General features: G+C 54.2%; 1 protein-coding gene across 12 annotated transcripts in view; it reads left to right on the top strand.

Moving 5' to 3' along the window:
* Positions 1-16,352, top strand: part of ZNF438 (zinc finger protein 438) — a 215,847-nt gene that overhangs the window by 185,187 nt on the left and 14,308 nt on the right. For 6 of the 12 annotated variants that reach the window (XR_009698874.1, XR_009698877.1, XR_009698872.1 and 3 more), the window contains 8 exons: positions 3,659-3,776; positions 8,191-8,624; positions 9,132-9,182; positions 9,732-9,811; positions 10,055-10,170; positions 10,848-11,052; positions 11,347-11,476; positions 12,179-12,333. The gene's annotated coding sequence lies outside the window, so the exon portion shown is untranslated. Of the gene's footprint in view, positions 1-3,658; positions 3,777-5,551; positions 5,604-8,190; positions 8,625-9,131; positions 9,183-9,731; positions 9,812-10,054; positions 10,171-10,847; positions 11,053-11,346; positions 11,477-12,178; positions 12,334-12,734; positions 12,796-12,985; positions 13,977-16,352 lie in introns of those variants that run through there. The other 6 variants (XR_009698873.1, XR_009698879.1, XR_009698881.1 and 3 more) reach the window with 6 other exon arrangements.

Genomic DNA, 16,352 nt, shown 5'->3' with positions numbered 1-16,352 from the left:
GGATTTACTTGCATTTGAAAGCAATGCAGTTAGCAGTCCGTCTTTCAACACTGAAAGTATTTTGTCCACTTTTCTATCCTTCTGATGAATTAAGGGCTTATGAAAGGTGAGGGGTTGAAACATGAGCAGCTGAAGCTCTGAGTGGATCTACTTGCCAGTTCGGGCTGGATGGAAAAACACAGGGGCCAATTTTACATTGTTTCCCCACCAATCCCCATCAGCCGTGAACTATGATGCTTTCCTACGTCTGCAATGAGTGGATAATAGGAGTTCCCGGTCCTCCGGTTCTCCAAGCTGTTTTGAACGAGGTCTGCTAATTGAATTCAGTTGTTTGCAGTTTTAAATGTTCCGTATTTTCCACAGAGCAAGAATGTATTAAACTCATTTCATCTGTCATCCAGGAAGAATTGGAGCCTGCATTTTTATTACCAACTGACTCGTGTTCACCTTCATCCTCCAATTTTTTCTGAAATGTTTACAATGTAATTAAAAACAATCAAGTCAAATTATCTATTTGAATTGGTCCCTTTGGGGGAAGATGAAGGAGCAGGAAAGGTGCCTGCGATGACATCATTTTGCATCGTTGCCTTCTCACACAGAAATACATCATGTAATCTGGTCACCAAGAGCATTCTGTAATGTCACTGCTGATTTAACAATTACAGAATATTGTAATTAAACGTTCAAACGCTCTCGTAGGTTTTCCCATTACAAATGATCCTGGAACTTGATTAATTTCAGCGTTTAGAAAGGTCCTGGATTTGGTAATGTTGCTTTCTGCCATGCACACCTCCAGGGAAAACTATGATCTGAATCCTGAAGTCGGACCCAATTAAGCTCTTGCATCTTCCCCACTGCGGCCGTAAGACGAACCACTTTTTCAATCATGGCTCAGACAGGCTTGTTGGGTTTCTAGGGCTCTGCATGCCTACTGCCAGCCGTGAAAAAGCATTCCCTGGGAACAGTCTCATAATAGGGAAGAAAAATGATAAATCCACAAAGGCAGGAGCCACGGTGCACGATGCTGGGCACAGTGCTGACTAAACATCGGGGCAGCTGGACCTGGTTAGGAGCCCGGCTGCTGGCACAAGAGTTTGCTACTTTGCTGGACACAAAGAGGTAGGTAGCTGGGACATCATAGAGCAGAAAAATGAAACTTCTGTATTGAAACGTCAGAAGAGGAGAAAGGCTTACAACCCAATTTGCCTTGGGGCTGACTAATTATAGGAGCAAATCCTTAGATAAGATGTCAAATAGGAAATTAGCAAGCAGGAGCCATTGATCATGTCTCCTTATTTTTAAAATTAGTTTTAATGATTCCCCAGACGATGTACAGAAACCACCTTCATGCCTTGAGTTTTTCCTCCAGAGAGTTGAATGTTGGATAATGTTGCTCCGTATGACTTTTCCCCTGACTTTGGTATTAAATAAACACCACCAACAATGAAAACCTCGGGGCTAATTAAGATCAAGCAAATGAGTTGTCAAAAGAAAACTACCTTCTCTTCCTGGGAGGATGGTTGCCAGTCTGTTTGCTTTGGAGGATTTAGACAGCTCTGCCCTGCTGGGCATTAAATACAAACCTCAGATTTGCTGCAAAGAATGTTGTTTTTAAGAAGGAGATTGGGGAATTCGCTGGCAGTCCAGTGGTTAGGACTCCGCGCTGTCACTGCCGAGGTTGCGGGTTCAATCCCTGGTCAGGGAACTAAGATCCCACCAGCTGCAGGCAGCTGGAAAAAAAAAAAAAAGATGTTTTTTGCGTTTTCCTCTCTGACCTAAAGCAGGAGATCTCTGGCATGTGATATAGTTGCCAACCTCTTTTATCACTCTTAATTTATAAAGCCATGGGACATGAGGTTCACAGCGTCAGAGGCGAGGACCAGGGGGCCAGGCCATCATGATGAGGCCTGCGGGACCCTGAGCCCCTCACCAGTTCTGACACCCAGCACCTGCACCCCGTGGAGTTGCTTCATCAGTATCAACTCTGCTTAACCTGCCCCTTCTTTTTTCTCCTGCTGCCCATGCATTAGTACATCTTTAAGATGAGCCCAAATCCTTCTATACATTTCCCCAAAGTTCAGCAAAGAGTGGTGGTTTTTTAAATGTGATTTGAGCAATAATTAGCTAATTCTTTCTCATTCATGCTGGTTCATTATTAGCCAAGCAGAGCACGGCAGCCCCTCCTTTGTGTTTAGAGGGATGTTACATTTGATGTCACGACCCTTCTCAAGGAGCTCGCCTTCCAGGTAGGCTCCAGCACCACCACCCTGGGGTCAGAAGGGAGGTGGCCACAGGTGTCCCGCGCTGAGCAGAGCCAGCCTGGACAGGTCTGGAGCTGGACAGGCCGTGCTGTCCTCCCGCATGTCTGAGCTGTGGTGTAGGAACATTCCGGAGTGTCCACCAGCCGCGCACTGGGGTCTGAACAGAGACTGCTGTAGCACCCAACAGCCCGGGGCAGGGCACAGACCATTACCCATCCACCAGGAGGGCACGGCTGGGGCATGAGGGAAAGGAAGTCGGGAGAGGCCCCGAGGGCCAGCCGGGCTGCCCAAGGCACGTGCGGAGGCTTTGCTTTTGCAGATTTTGTTCCCGGACTGGATGTTTGCAGCATCTCCAAACGGGAAGCGGCTCAGGCCACCCCACAGCCTGGAGAGCCAGGTGGACCCAACACCTGAGGCTCTTGTTAAGCCCGCCCCAGTCAGCTCCTGACCTGCCAGCCACGGGTGCCATGGGGCAGAGGCTCTGCGGGGCGCCATGGGCGGGGGAGAGTTGGATGGAAGGGGTCAGAGGGTGTGGAAGAGGAAGAAAAGGGGGTGGAGAAGCTGAGGGTCTCCAGCGGAAAGGGTTAGGAAGGCCTGAAGGAAAAGGCCAGTTTGGAAGGAGGCCAGCACAGAAGGACCCTTCAAAGCCCGAGGGGCTGGTCCAGGCCAGGTCCCAGGACCCAGTCTCCTGCAGCTCCTCGGCCCGCAGGGAATAACCAAGGCGAGCTCTGCCGGACTCAACACTGTTTTCTGAAATGAGGGATGCTTGAGCTAAACCAGATCTCCATCTTAGTGCTTCGGGGAAAAATCCCATTAGAACTTCTGAAGCCCATTCGGATTTATGGCTGGAGAGGGCTGGATCCATGGGGATTGATCTGTTTGGTACACCTGCCCCTCCTCCCTCCCCAGCCAGCCGCCAGCCAGCCGCTGCTGAAAAACCCTGAGCTGGGCTGAAATGCGCCTTGCTGGAGACGATGGAGATAAAACAGGATTTAAAGGCAGTGCATTTTACCGGGCAACCTTATCTGGCTTAACTGCTCTGGGTTTTCAGCTGTGTGTGGATGTGAAGGATAATTACCATCGCGTGTTACCTGAGATTACAGGGTTGTGTTCCAACTAATGATGCCATGAGAACCAAGCGGTTGTTAATATTTAATCAGTCTGTGGGCTTAACAATTGGATCAATGAGGTATGTAATTACATAATTATAAAAGACATTTCAGATAGGAATGGCTGGTACTGGTATTAATACCAAAGGTGAGAGCTGGTAGAAATACCCCACCGGGTCGTTTCGGAAATACCACCAAAGAAGGACCTTCGAGGGGAGGGTATCCCTTAGAAAATGATGAGCACAGATTGAAAATCTTTTCCAGCATGGACTTTTTCTCTTCTTTCAGGCTCCCCATATGGAACATCAGGCCAGATGTTTTACTGACGTCACAGATAACTATCACTGCAGTATTTAAATGGACCCCAAGAGAAAAGCTCCAGAATTTTCTTAATTGCATTCTAAAGGTGAGTGATGTTTAGTGGGTATAGGTGCCAGTGGATTTTTGCTTCTTTATTTTTTATGTTTGGTTGGCATTTAGGAGAGACTGACCAAAAATCGGGCAGTGAAGCCCCGTGCCACCTTCCTGGGGCTGCAGCTCCCCACCCGGGGTGGCACCTGTCTGCCAAGGGGGCAGCCCACATTGTCCCTGCTGGGGGTGCTGCGGGCATCCCTGTGCTCTACCTGGGGTTCCAGTTTCCCTGGTGCTCGTGGCTCCTCAGTGGAAAATGCCATTTCTAACCGGGGGGCTGGGGGGGGTTGGGGGGGCAGGCAGCCAATCAGCTGAGTGTTCCTGTGTTCCTGCTCCACGGCCTGTGCCTGCAAAACATGGCTGAGAGCCCATTAAAGGCACCCGGCAGATGTGAGCACCCAGACTGGAGCTGCAATCGGCCAGGGCAATGGCCGTCGGAGATACGAATCCGAGTGTGTGTGTGTGGAATTTATTGTGGGAAGATCCATATCCCTCAAGAGCCATTTGTCAAAGCTGCAAACAAGCCCTCTCCCCTCGCTCCACTCCTGCATCATTTTAGGGATCACCTGAATTCACCTGTGCCGGGGCTCAGAGGTGCGTGACAGCAGCTTGGGACACCCATCCCATCCCCCCATCTGGCAGCCCAGCCTCCACCCGCTCCTCCAGGGCTTGGGGCCCCCAGCCTGTGCCTTCCCTTCTTCCTGGGCTGAGGCAAGGATGGTTCCAGAAGCCGCTTTGCACCTTGCCTGTGTAGCAATGTCCGTCGGCACGTTCCAGCGCTGGCTGGGAGCAGGGCCCTCCTGGCGCCCCAGTCTCCACGGAGGGTGACCCTGCAGTTCCGGGAGATGCGTGATGATGCGGAGGTCGGAGGCCACCCTCTGTGGAGGCCTTCCCCAGCCTCTCTAGAGAGAGGGTCCATCTCCCCTTGCCCTGGGCCCCGCTGCCTTTGGGAAGCTGAATGGCCCGTCAGACAACCGCGGACCCGGGCGCCAGACAGACGTGGGTTTGGATGCTGGCTCTGCCCCTCACTGGCAGCGTGAACCAGGGGGTGACTCTCCGTCCCACGCCTTCACTTCCCCCTCCGAAGAATGGGCCGATTCCGCTTCAGTCAGAGGCTTGTGGGCTGTAAGGGGAAGCCCAGCCCTGGGGCAAATACTCTGGAGACTTGGGTTTTCTTCCCCTCAGGCCGCCTTGGGTGACTTATTGGTGCCACCAACGATGAGTTCCTCAAAGCAAGGAGGGGTGACTCCTTATCACACCTCTTCCAAACTGCCTGTTTGGGCATCATTTAAGGGACTGGCATCCTTTGCCCGTGGCCAGAAACCACGGTGTCCCTCTGCAGCGAGCTTCCTGTTGGTCAGCATTTTCACCAGACAGGATGCCAGCGACAGAAATTCAACTCGAAGCAGGGAAGGTGGGGGGCAGGGTTGGCTAACCCAGCCAGAAAGTTCATGCAGCTGCCCCCAGATGCCCAAGTGATGATGTCACCAAGGCTCCATCGCTGGTCCCCTCCGGCTTGCTGGGTTTATTCTCCAAACAGGCCTGCACGTGGGGCTGGCATGGGCCGGGCCTTGAAGCTCACGGCTGCACCAAGCAGCCTCCCCGCTCGGCCAGCAGAATGTCCGGGCAGGACCTGGGGCCTGGCCATGGGTCTGGGCTGTGTGCTGTCCCTCCTCAAGCCCCGGTCACCTGCCCGCTCTGGATCTGGGACAGGGCGCAGTGAGTAGAGAGCCCCCCGAAGCACACAGGCACACACGCTCTGTGGAGAGAGGGCTCCCCCAAGGAAGGTGTGCTGGACACACAGAGGCAGACGTCCATTCCGGTAAGCACATCGCCCAGGCTCCCTCTTGTGTCCACGTCTCTTGCAGAGAGGGTTGCTTCATCCTACCCAACCAGAGAGAAAGCGGGAGACTCCAGTTGGAAGGCCCTGGGTGGGGTTCAGAGGGCGGGGGGAGGAGGCCCTGATTCCATGAATCTCTTTTTATGAGCGTGGCCACAGCTGTGGCGTCTCTGATTCTCCGGGGGCCCCCGGGGTGGGACTGACAGCCTCTGCCTGGAGACAAGGCCGGGCTGCGGGGACCGGGGAGCAGGGGGTGAGCCGGAGACGCCTCTACTCCCCGGGCCCGGCTCCAGCCTGAACCAGGCTCATCAGTCAGATCCTTTATCTCTCTGATTGAAATATTTATCGGGCTTTTTCAAAGGCCACCGCGGCTCTGGAAACCTTTCCCAGCACCCTTCCATGGGGCCGGAATCTGTCATCATGGAGCCTTGTGCTGGGGCGGGGCTGCAGTGGGGCTGGGTGCTGCCTCTGAAGGGCGGCCAGGCCACTGACCGGCCCAGAGGAATGAGGTCTCAAGTTCAAGGGCAACGTGCAGTCTCCCTCTGCCCCTCCATCCTCACCCTCCCTCGTGCTCTGCCCTGCAGCTGGCAGCTGAATCATCCCGTGGAGGGCCAGCTGCCCACACCGGGAGGGAAGGGAAGCGGGGCACAGGGGGCTCTCAGGAACCGGGTGCGTGCTGCGGGACAGCAGAGGAGGGCTTCCTGGGGGAGGCGACGTAGACCGGGAGCCTGGAGGAGGGAAGGCGCACAGGGAGGACGTGACGCTGACCCGTGGGTGCCGGCAGGTGTGGGGGGCACTGGCGGGGGGCACTGGGGCTGGCGGGCCGGACTGCGCACCCTCGTCTCGGTGGCAGTGGGCACCCCCGGGGGTTTCAGACGCAGAGTCTCTGGGCTTTTCATCTTCTGGAGCCTCGGCTGTGTTGAGGATGGACAGTCAAGGGCAGGGAGAGCCCCTGGGAGGCCGCGAACTCGGGGGCCTGGACCGAGGGAGGGAAGTAGGGCCACTCCCTTCTTCCATCAAGGCCAACGTGCCCAGGCGCGCACCTGTGCTGGGGGCTGAGCCCGGACGAGACAGGTGGGCTTCCCGCCCTCAGAGGCACCCCGCCCCTCCCCGCCCCGGAGCCGCCCGACCCAACTTCCTGCGGAGACCAATGAACTAACTGAAGTGTCCGCGCGCAGCCCTTTGCGGCTCCAGACTGGGCGGCCCAGGCTGGAGGGCGGACGGTGGGTCTGGGGGCCGCAGGCAGGCGGGGTGCGGGGAGGGGCGGGGGCGGCCTGGGGGCCACTTCCCAGGGTCGCGCTTCGGGGAGCCGAATGGGTGGGGACGCCAGCCACGCGGGGACGGCCCCAGGGGCCGACGAGATGGACTCCGACAGGATGAGGCCGAGGTGCCGAGGACCGCCCGCGTGGCCACGTCCTCCTCCCTGCGCCTTCCCTTTCCTGCCTGTGCCCCACTCCGCGCTCTCTCGCCGCCCCCGGAGGAGCTCTGGAAGCGTGGCGGGCGTCTGCGCTCCAGCTTGGGGGCTGCGCGCGCGAGGGTGCTGGGGCTGCCGCGGCTGGACCGACCCCGGCCCAGCGAAGCCGCGCTTGAACCCCTGAGAGGTGAACAGGGCAGGGGGCTGGCGAGGGCCATCCTGCCGAGCAGGGAGAGCCCAGGCGGCACGCGCGCCCCCGGCCCACGAGCCACCAGGGCGGCACAGGAGGTGCCAGACGCCCACTCAGCCGCGTCGAATACGTGCTCAACCAGAGACGCAAATCGTTCCAAGGATGCTGCCTCGTTCTGTTCAGAAGGCGGGGCACTGGAGCCATCCACGTGCTGCCTCGTTTTGCCTGGGCTCTGCAGGTCATTTACTTTATTCCGTTGGATAATATGCCATTGAAACATGCACCGTGGCAACCCCTGCACGGTTTATGCTCCTTTGGACTCTTTTCAGGTGGCAACTTGCCCCATAACAGGGCGGGGACAAAGGAAAGAGCTTAGACGGGGAGCAAACTGAAATAGCCCACGTCACCTCGGAACTCACCACAGGGGAGCCAGGCTCGGTCCCATTGACGGAGCCTTAAGGATGGAGCCAGCTCCATCCTTCCGGGAGGACTTGATTCCACAGCCCGAGGCCCCTCCCAAGTTGGTCCCCACCTGCCCCTCCCCCTTCCCCACCTCTCTGCGTTCCCCTTACCCCTTTCCCGTGTCACTGTGCCCATCTTCTCTCCTTCCGTCTTCTTTAGAGACGTTTGGACCAAAGCTGGTGGTGGCAGCACCTCCTACTCCCACCTTGACCGCAGCCTGCGTCCTCACCTCCATGTGACGACGTCCTTGGACTAGATTCCCTCCAGATTTCTCCCCAGCGCCGTCCAACCCGTAGCTGCAGCTCCCACCTCTTCACCAGACCCAATACCACCCCTAGCTCTCAAAAGAAGTTCTACAGGCAAACTTTCCCAAGAATTCTAGAAACATAGTAAATCCCTAGTCCCCCAAAGAATCGAGGAAATTTTCTTCAGGTCTTTGGTGGAAAAACTTCACTGCCCTAGTCAAATCATTTACTTGCTTCTCATCTCTCTCCTCTTGCTAGAAAGTTCGTGCCAAGAAAGCAGCACGTCTGTTCTGCTCCACTTCTGTATCCCTGGGGCCTGGAAGGAGCCTGGCATAAAGCAGAGCCTCATACTATCTGCCGAGGGACAGAGGAACCTTATCTTGGCTTGGGTCAGGTTCAACAGCCTCATGCATTTGAGACCACGCCACCCGTTTGAGACGTGGCCCTCCACACAAAACGCAGCGGTGCGATGCTGCCTCTGAACTTGGGTGAACTTGAGAGAATCAGAGGGAAGCTGTCCCCTTAATTTCCCGTAACAAACAAAGAGACTTTGCTTGTTAACTCGGGCCATCCATTATCAGTGTCGCTGTCCCGCTCTCCTAGGCAGATGAAGTGCACTTGGCAGACAGGGACGGGCGTCTGTAGAACATCTGAAGACCTTCCAGCAGGAGTTAATAAGCCACACTAATCAGGTTAGTTCTGGGCCTTTTGCTTTAAAAGCATCATCCTGCTTTCAGTATAGAAGACCCCAAACAGGAGGCAAACGCCCATCTGGGAATTCCTCTTGAAATTCTCCAGGAGTTGGTTAATGATAAACACAGCTACAGCGAGTAATGGTTCAAGGGATGATTTCTCCGTCACATATGTTATTGGGTTGAACGTTTCTGCTCTGGCTTCTTGGAGTTTGTTCCTAAAAAGTATCCCCAAATATGTTGATGGAGGCAAGACTCTGAATAAAAAGGTCAATCCAAAATGGCGTTTAATCAAAATCAGTCGCTTTCTAGGCTGGAGATTGAGGGCATAGCCAGGGAAGGGGGAGAGGGGAACACTGGCCTAGATTGGCAGGAATAAACCATTCCTAACCCGCTCATTTCAGTAAAAACAGGCATGAGGGTGAAAGCAAGTTTTGAAACTGAATTCTCCCAACATGACTCAAAGGTCGTCTTTCTGATGCCAATTTGCAATTTGGTTTTTAATAGGTGGATGGAAGCCTAATCTCCACATGAAGAATAGGACATCTGACATATCATGTGAGCATGAAGTTGAAAGGGGCTCTCCACCAAAACCTAGAGAAATATTTGAATGCATATTTTGGAAAGGGAGATAATGTCCAGTGGGTCTGTTGTATAATGCAGCTGTGTACGGGGCAGGGTGAGGGGGAGGAAATAGGATTTAAAAATACAACCGTCTACTTCAGAGACGGGTTATAAAAGCATAGGTTTCTCTTTCAGGAGTCTCTGAAGTTGGGAAGTATGAATTACATACACTCATTAAAACTTTTTACGTTAAATTCAAAGAGTAAAATTAGAAGTCATGTTAATGATCCCGCCATGCAACAACTGGTCAGCAGATGTTGGAGCCTTATGGTTAAGAGATTACATGGTTCGAGACGACGATTTACTGTATGTGTCCCTGGCCAAGAGGAGGTGTAACAAACATATTATCAGACACAGAAAATATGCAGCCCTGGAAAAGGGACGTGCAAATCGCACTGCCCATGATGCTTTCAAAGCTGCACATTTTTCCACTAAACCGCTATTTCGGAGAATTAGTTGTTTTTTTTTTTTTCCTTTCCTCAGAACGAAGAGTTAATCTTATCCAGGTTCAGAGCCAGAAACCTGTCATATGAAATCCCAGCGAAGACCGACATTCCTTCCAGGTTCGTTACTCGCCGTGGAGCTGAGTTTTCCAGTGATGCCCAAGCTAAGTAGCTGTCAGGCAAAACGGAGCCATTTGTGACCACTCTGGGGGGCTCAGGGGGACGGCTCTCCTGGTGTGCGGGTTCCTTTTGGGGGGGAAATGCCGCTTGGGAAGCATGAATAAGGAAACCTGAAAGGCTGGGAGGGACTGGGGGTCCCGATTTACAGACACCAGGAGGTCACAGGTTTGGTCCCCTGCAAAGGTGCCCAGCACACTGATGGAAAGTGTCCCAGGCTTCAAGCTTCAAGCCTGCAAATTTAACTCCTACCCTTTCCAACCATCAGAAGAGGAAAAGCTGCAAGAGAGCTGTGAACAGAGGTGTGTCCACAGGAGGGGGGAGGATGCACCCAGGCTCCCCATCCAGGGATGCGTGCAGGGAGATGGGCGCAGGCCGCCCTTTCCGTCCTGTTCTCCTACATGTGCAGAAGGGCCGGCGGGGGGGGAGGTGTGACACGATTCTGCTCGGTCTGTGCGTCCAAGCACTTTTCTCTTTTCCAGGTTGCTTGCAGCACTTTAGTTCTTTCTTTCGGGAACCGGGCAGGGCTCCATTGTTTTTCTGGATTCCAGGGTGTACCCCACAAATTACCCGGGGTGGGTGGGAATGAAGCCACTCTGCAATGTTCTTGTACGTAGCAGTCACAGCTGCCTGACCTCGAAGGGAGCAGTGGATCCTAGAAACCAACCACGAGGCAAAATCTGGGGGTCCACACCCTCCAGTCATGCACCCCCTACGGAGGTGCTGCTCAGGCTGGAAACTTGCAAACGAGGAAGTACACCAGGGGCCAGGTGGCGACTGCCTTGCTCGCCTAACTAGCATCTAACCAGTACCCACCGTGTGCCAGCTCCGAGCCAGCCACTGGGCAGAGAAATGGACCCCCGCCCCCGGGGGCTCACGGTCCAGTGGGGAGACACACCTGACACGGGGGTCCCCCCTGCTCTGAGCTCTGGGGGTGTCAGGGTGCTTCCCACCTGCCTGCCTGAATTTCCTGTCCCAGCTCGTCACCTGCCAGCCCGCGGTGGGCAAACCTCCAGCTGCTGTGTCACCTGACTGCTTCTCGGGACGCCTCCTGGTCTCCAGGCTTCCCTAGGGTCCCGGCCAGAAGAGGAGATGGTCCCCGTGTCACGGCTCAGATGGCCCTGTTGGCAGTCCTCCCCGACCGTTGATGGCTGAGATCCGCAAAGCTGGGACTAAATGGAGAGGTGAGCCTCCTGGGGACCTGGGAAGTACCGGGGCGGAGACCTGCAGGTCTTCAGTTTGGAAATTGTGCATCTTAACCATGAGGAGGGTCCCCTGTGTTTGAAGAGCGCGTTTCTCCATAAAGCGCAGGACAGGCAGGGTTTTCAGGTGACAAAGCGGCGTCAGTACCTACTCAGCAGCAGGCAGGAGGTGCCCAGATGGGGAGTGACCAGAATGGGCAAGAATCCCTGCTCCTCCTCCCAAGGAAGCGGACAGATGATGAAGGCAAAGAAGTAAACTGTGTGGTTTATTTGCAGGGAAACTGTTACAGAGAAAGAGGAATCAGGCAAGAGGGAGAGGATGACGCATCACGGCCGTTATAAGTAGAGTGACCCGTGAAGGTGGCAGTTAGAGCACGAATTTGGAGGCGAGGAAGCAGCTACTCGGGTATCTGGGAAGCGCACTCCCAGTGGGGGGACAAAGGCCCTGAGGTCGGAGCCCCCCGCCATGGGCTGGAGGGAGGAGGGGGAGAGTGTAGGACACGAGGCCAGGGGTGCAGCAGGCCAGTCAGGGGTCTGAGCTCTGAGTGTGCGGGGCCTCAGAGGGCCACAGGGGACGCACAGGGTGAGGGCTCGCTCTGCGGAGTGGGAAACAAGGGCAGGCGCCACAGCAACAATCCAGGAAAGGAGGCTCCTGATCTAGATGCCAATTCGTGGTGGACTGGATATGAAAGAAACCAGGGACAACGTCCAGGGCGTTGGCCTGGGCGCCTGGGCGGATGGGGTTGGCATCACCCAAGGGGGGGCAGGCCTGGTGTGGGGCGATCGGGGTGAAGTGTGAGACACATAAAATCCACGTGAGGGTGTCAGGCGGGCAGGAGTTTAGTGCAGACAGAAGGCTGGAATCCCCAGCACAGAGATGTTTTTCAAGCCCCCAGATGGCGGAGCTCATGCGGAAGTGGGTGAGGCTAAAAGAGGCCTGAGGCCGAGCCCTGCGGGCAGACAGGTTAGACCCACTTCACCTACCAAGGTCCAGAGACGTCTCTGTCCAAGGCTGCGGAAGGGGGTCCGCTTGGCCGGCCCCCAGCTCCTAGGGCCCTGGGAGACAGGCCCCCAGCCCACTTCCTCTTGTCTACTGCGCTTCTCCCAGGCCAGGAGCAGCAGTGATGGCCGGTCGCCAAGTGTCACACGGGATCAGGGTGGGCAGGACGCTGCATGTGGACCCGCACAACCCCTGAGGCTGGCAACCAGACAGCAGCGCGCAGCGTGGCCGCAAGCCCGGCCTGGGCCCAGGAACAAAGGCAGGTTGGTCACTGCACAACATCTGCAATTCTGCACAGAACCGGCCCTGTTACGCCCTGGGGCTCGGAAGCAGCCGGTCAAATGGGCTTCCCAGCAAACCCCCAAACCCGATCTCTTTCCTGGGCCAGACCCCAGGACGAAGGTTCCAGAAGGTTCCAGAAGGTCCCTCAGTCCCTTCCCCCCTCCAACCTCTCCCCACTAGGTGGCTGGGAGTTAGGGCTACATTCCCAGGTAGCATTTCCTCAGACATGAAGCCACGTTTCTCAAACCCAGGCGCCTGGAGATCCCTCTAGATTCTTCGATTCCCACATTGTTCTAGAGGAAACTCTGGTCACCTCAATCCACGCTGAGAATTACTGACTGTGGAAATCCACATGTCTGGTGTTTGTTTTTGTTTTTTTGAGCCTGAAATTAGAAAGGCTTTAGGTCCTGAACCTCTTCCCCGGGGGGGACGGTGAGTGGCCAAGAGTTCGAAAGCCCAGCTCTGGATTTCCTTAGCCTCTCGGTAAGGCCTTACTCTCCTCATCCGTGAAACGGGAATAATAACCGTCCTTGGCTCTCGGGGTTAAATGAGTTAGTAAGTGTCAAGTTCTTAGAATAGTGCCTGATATAAGGAGCCCTCACGAAGTCCCAGAGACTCTTATTACCCCTGCAGGAGTGTGACAAATGGACAGAGCCCTCTGCCTCAGCCAGGTTGGAGCCGTAGTCAGAAAACAGAAAGTTTCGCATTATTTAAGCCTGGCCACCGAGCACGCCGAGGCCTGCGTCACTTCGAACTGCATTGTGAAGGGGTCAAACGGGGACTTCTTTAGAGCGACTGAAGTTTCTCTCTGTTACACTTTAAACACAGTCTCGCCAGGTGTCCTGGGAGCAGGACGAATTAAGATAGTCTCGGCCAGTGAATGAAATCCAGGGTTTGGAATCCAAAGAGACAGAAGCCAGATCAGCGTCAGGCAGCTGGACGGGCAGAAAATTGTCCCCTTTCTGGTGTTTTCTTTTCATCCACAGACTTTCTTACATGTCCTCAGGCATCTGTCACTTCCAGGGACCATCAGGCTTGGCGGGAGAGATGCAATCCTTGACGCTGGGTTCTGAAGACTCAGGGAACATGCGTTCATTGCTGTTGTTTTGAAAACCAGCTGAGCTTCTGTGCGGCTCGGCCCCCCTGGGTGCTGGCTGGAGGGGACTCAGGGGGCCGGAGTGTATGCTCAGCCTGTGATCCCGCAGCCCTGCCTGCCCAGCCCCAGGGACCAGTTCCCTCGCAGTCGGGGGACATTCCTGGGGGGATCCCTGAATTTTCCTGGGCATCTACAACTGCAGCCACCCGCTCACAATTGTCATTTCTGCTCCCACCTTGTAAACTTTCGCAGCCAAGCATTTGCCAGAGCCCTGGGGCCACCTGCGTTAGCCTCCAGTGAAGCAAGGACATGCAGGGAGGCATAGACTTGAGGTTCTAGTTTACATTTTTTCGAATAAATGTTAAAACAAAAACATAACTACTAAAATTTAAAATGCTTGTCTGTGCAACACCAAGGTCACCCAGCTTGCCTTGAATGGACCGTCATCACACTTTGGGACGAAGAAAGTAAACATGACAGAACTGTGACCAGAGCCAAATAAATTTCATCTTTGTTAACAAAATAAATTGACTAGGACTTTAAAGAATTATTTTCTCATGGCATTCCTTTAAAACTTAATTTCTGGGGCTTCCCTGGTGGCGCAGTGGTTAAGAATCTGCCTGCCAGTGCAGGGGACACGGGTCCAAGCCCTGGTCCGGGAAGATCCCACATGCCGCAGAGCAACTAAGCCCGTGAGCCACAACTACTGAGCCCGCGTGCCGCAACTACTGAGCCCACATGCCACAACTACTGAAGCCTGCGTGCCTAGAGCCCGTGCTCCACCACAAGAGAAGCCACCATAATGAGAAGCCCGCGCACCGCAACGAAGAGTAGCCCCTGTTCGCCGCAACTAGAGAAAGCCTGTGTGCAACAACGAAGACCCAACGCCGCCAAAAATCAATCAATCAATAAATAAAACCTTAATTTCTGTGTTCTTAGAGGAGGTAATCATGTCATTGTTCATAGAATAGTGGTTTCTGGTTGTGTGTTGCATTTTTATGCCTAAACACACGTTTTCACATAAAAAAAAAAAAAACATTGGTTTTCAAAAAAAATGCAAGAGACTCACTGCTAGACCTGCGAGGGTCCTTAAATGGTCAGAGAACCCTGTCTGAGACATGAGTACACTGAGGCTCTGGGGCAGCTGAAGGGAAGTCCACGCAAAACAAGGTGAGGCGCCAATTCCCCCTGTGCCCCCCTCCTTCCCAGAAGACGCCCCTTGCTCCCTTGCCCTCTGCCGGATCCCAGCCCCATACACCAGAGGCCTCGCTCCCACTCTCCCTGCCCTCCTGGGAGCTCTGTACACCCTCTGGCTTGGGCACTTCCTCCTGGCTGCTCTCCAGACCGTCTTCCCCTGACCCGCCACATCCAGTGTATCCCACATTTACAGGTGGCTCCCTGCAGGCCACCCTAGAGACACAAAGGGGAATGAAAGCCAGTCCCAGGCTCGCACCAGCGGCACTTGGCCTCTGGGGCAACCCTCTGGCCTCAGCCTCAGCCATCACACTCTCAGGGCTGCCGAGGGTCTCTGGCAGGACCTTCCTGGAATTGTGATTCCGGAGGTGGGAGGCCTTGGTGTCTGGCAGAGGGAACCAGACCACATGGGAAGATGTCTGCTCAGTTTGGGGGCTTTTGTTAGATGCTCCACAGCTGGGGCTCTATTAGGTGGTCCCAGAAATTGGAGTCCGTGGAATGCCAGTGTTCCTTGAGAAGATCTATGAGAAGCAGGCCCTGTGATCAAGGCAATTTGGGCAACACTGCAGACTCTATCCCCCTTTGGAGCATGATACCGTGCTAACTTACGAAGGACTCCAAGGAATCCTAGAGTCGAGAAACTTGTTCAGCCCAGCGTGTCCCCATCTTATTTGATCACAGAATCCTTTCCTGGCAGACGACATCTGGAGAGGATGGAGAACACTGAATTCTCTTACAGTCCAGCTCAATACCCCGATATCTCGTTTCCTCTGATCCGGTGGCGAGCTCTCAGAATTTGGGACAGATTGATTTTTCAGGGACGGTAACAATTTCTGATAATTGCTGCTTAGAAGCCTTCCCTCCCCCTCTCTCCCATAAGAAACTTAACCACAGGGGGAAAAAAATGAAGTTCTGGCCTCAAATGGAAGTAAACAGCTGGAGCTGATGAATTCCAGAAGCAAGTATTCCTCTAAGCATCTATGTGAGAGAGAGATGGATGCCACGGAGGCTATGTAAATATAATTATTTCTAAGTAGAATACCTTCAACATTTTCCATTTTCCATTAGGTAGCAGGGAGGTCACGGTGAGGCCAGTTGTCCAAATATGGCTGCCGATTCCTCTGAGTCAGCAAAGTGTATAAAAAAAAAAGATCTTTGGGAGAGAAATTTCTAATTTCATATTCTAGTAAGTCTCTCCAAATGTATGGGATATTATATTTAGGGCTGTGGTTTTCAAACCTGTTTTCAAAGCATGAAAAACCCCCCTTTCAAGGAGAATCTTACTCAAAACCTCTTCCCACAAGCCCCAGGCCAGCTTCTGAGGCAGCCTCAGGAGACCCCAGGAATCCGGTCTGGACATCTGTGCTCTAGGGCCTTGGTGCTCAGAGGGCAGGCCTCAGACCAGAAACTTCTCGTCACCTGGGTGCCTGTTAGAAATGCAGGCTCTGGGCTCCACCCAGACCTGACCAATCTGAGCTGCCTTTTCACTCCACCTCCAGGGAATCTGGGTGCACATTCATGCTGAAGAGGCAGATATGGGGATTTCTTCCTCTATTGGATCATTTCTAAATGCCAGAATGAGGCTTCTTGAAAGTTAGTCTGGAAATGTTCGACTCCCAACCCGGTGACCGCTCTAAGTAGGGTAATCCAAGATAGTCCTGTCATCTGCTTGATGGTTCTCATCTGCAGAATCTACTGTGTACCCCTCCT

The sequence above is a fragment of the Eubalaena glacialis genome, chromosome 2, assembly GCF_028564815.1.
Source record: "Eubalaena glacialis isolate mEubGla1 chromosome 2, mEubGla1.1.hap2.+ XY, whole genome shotgun sequence".
NCBI lineage: Eukaryota > Metazoa > Chordata > Mammalia > Artiodactyla > Balaenidae > Eubalaena > Eubalaena glacialis.
Note: the sequence above shows the minus strand (reverse complement) of the source record. Positions and strands in the feature narration are given on the sequence as shown.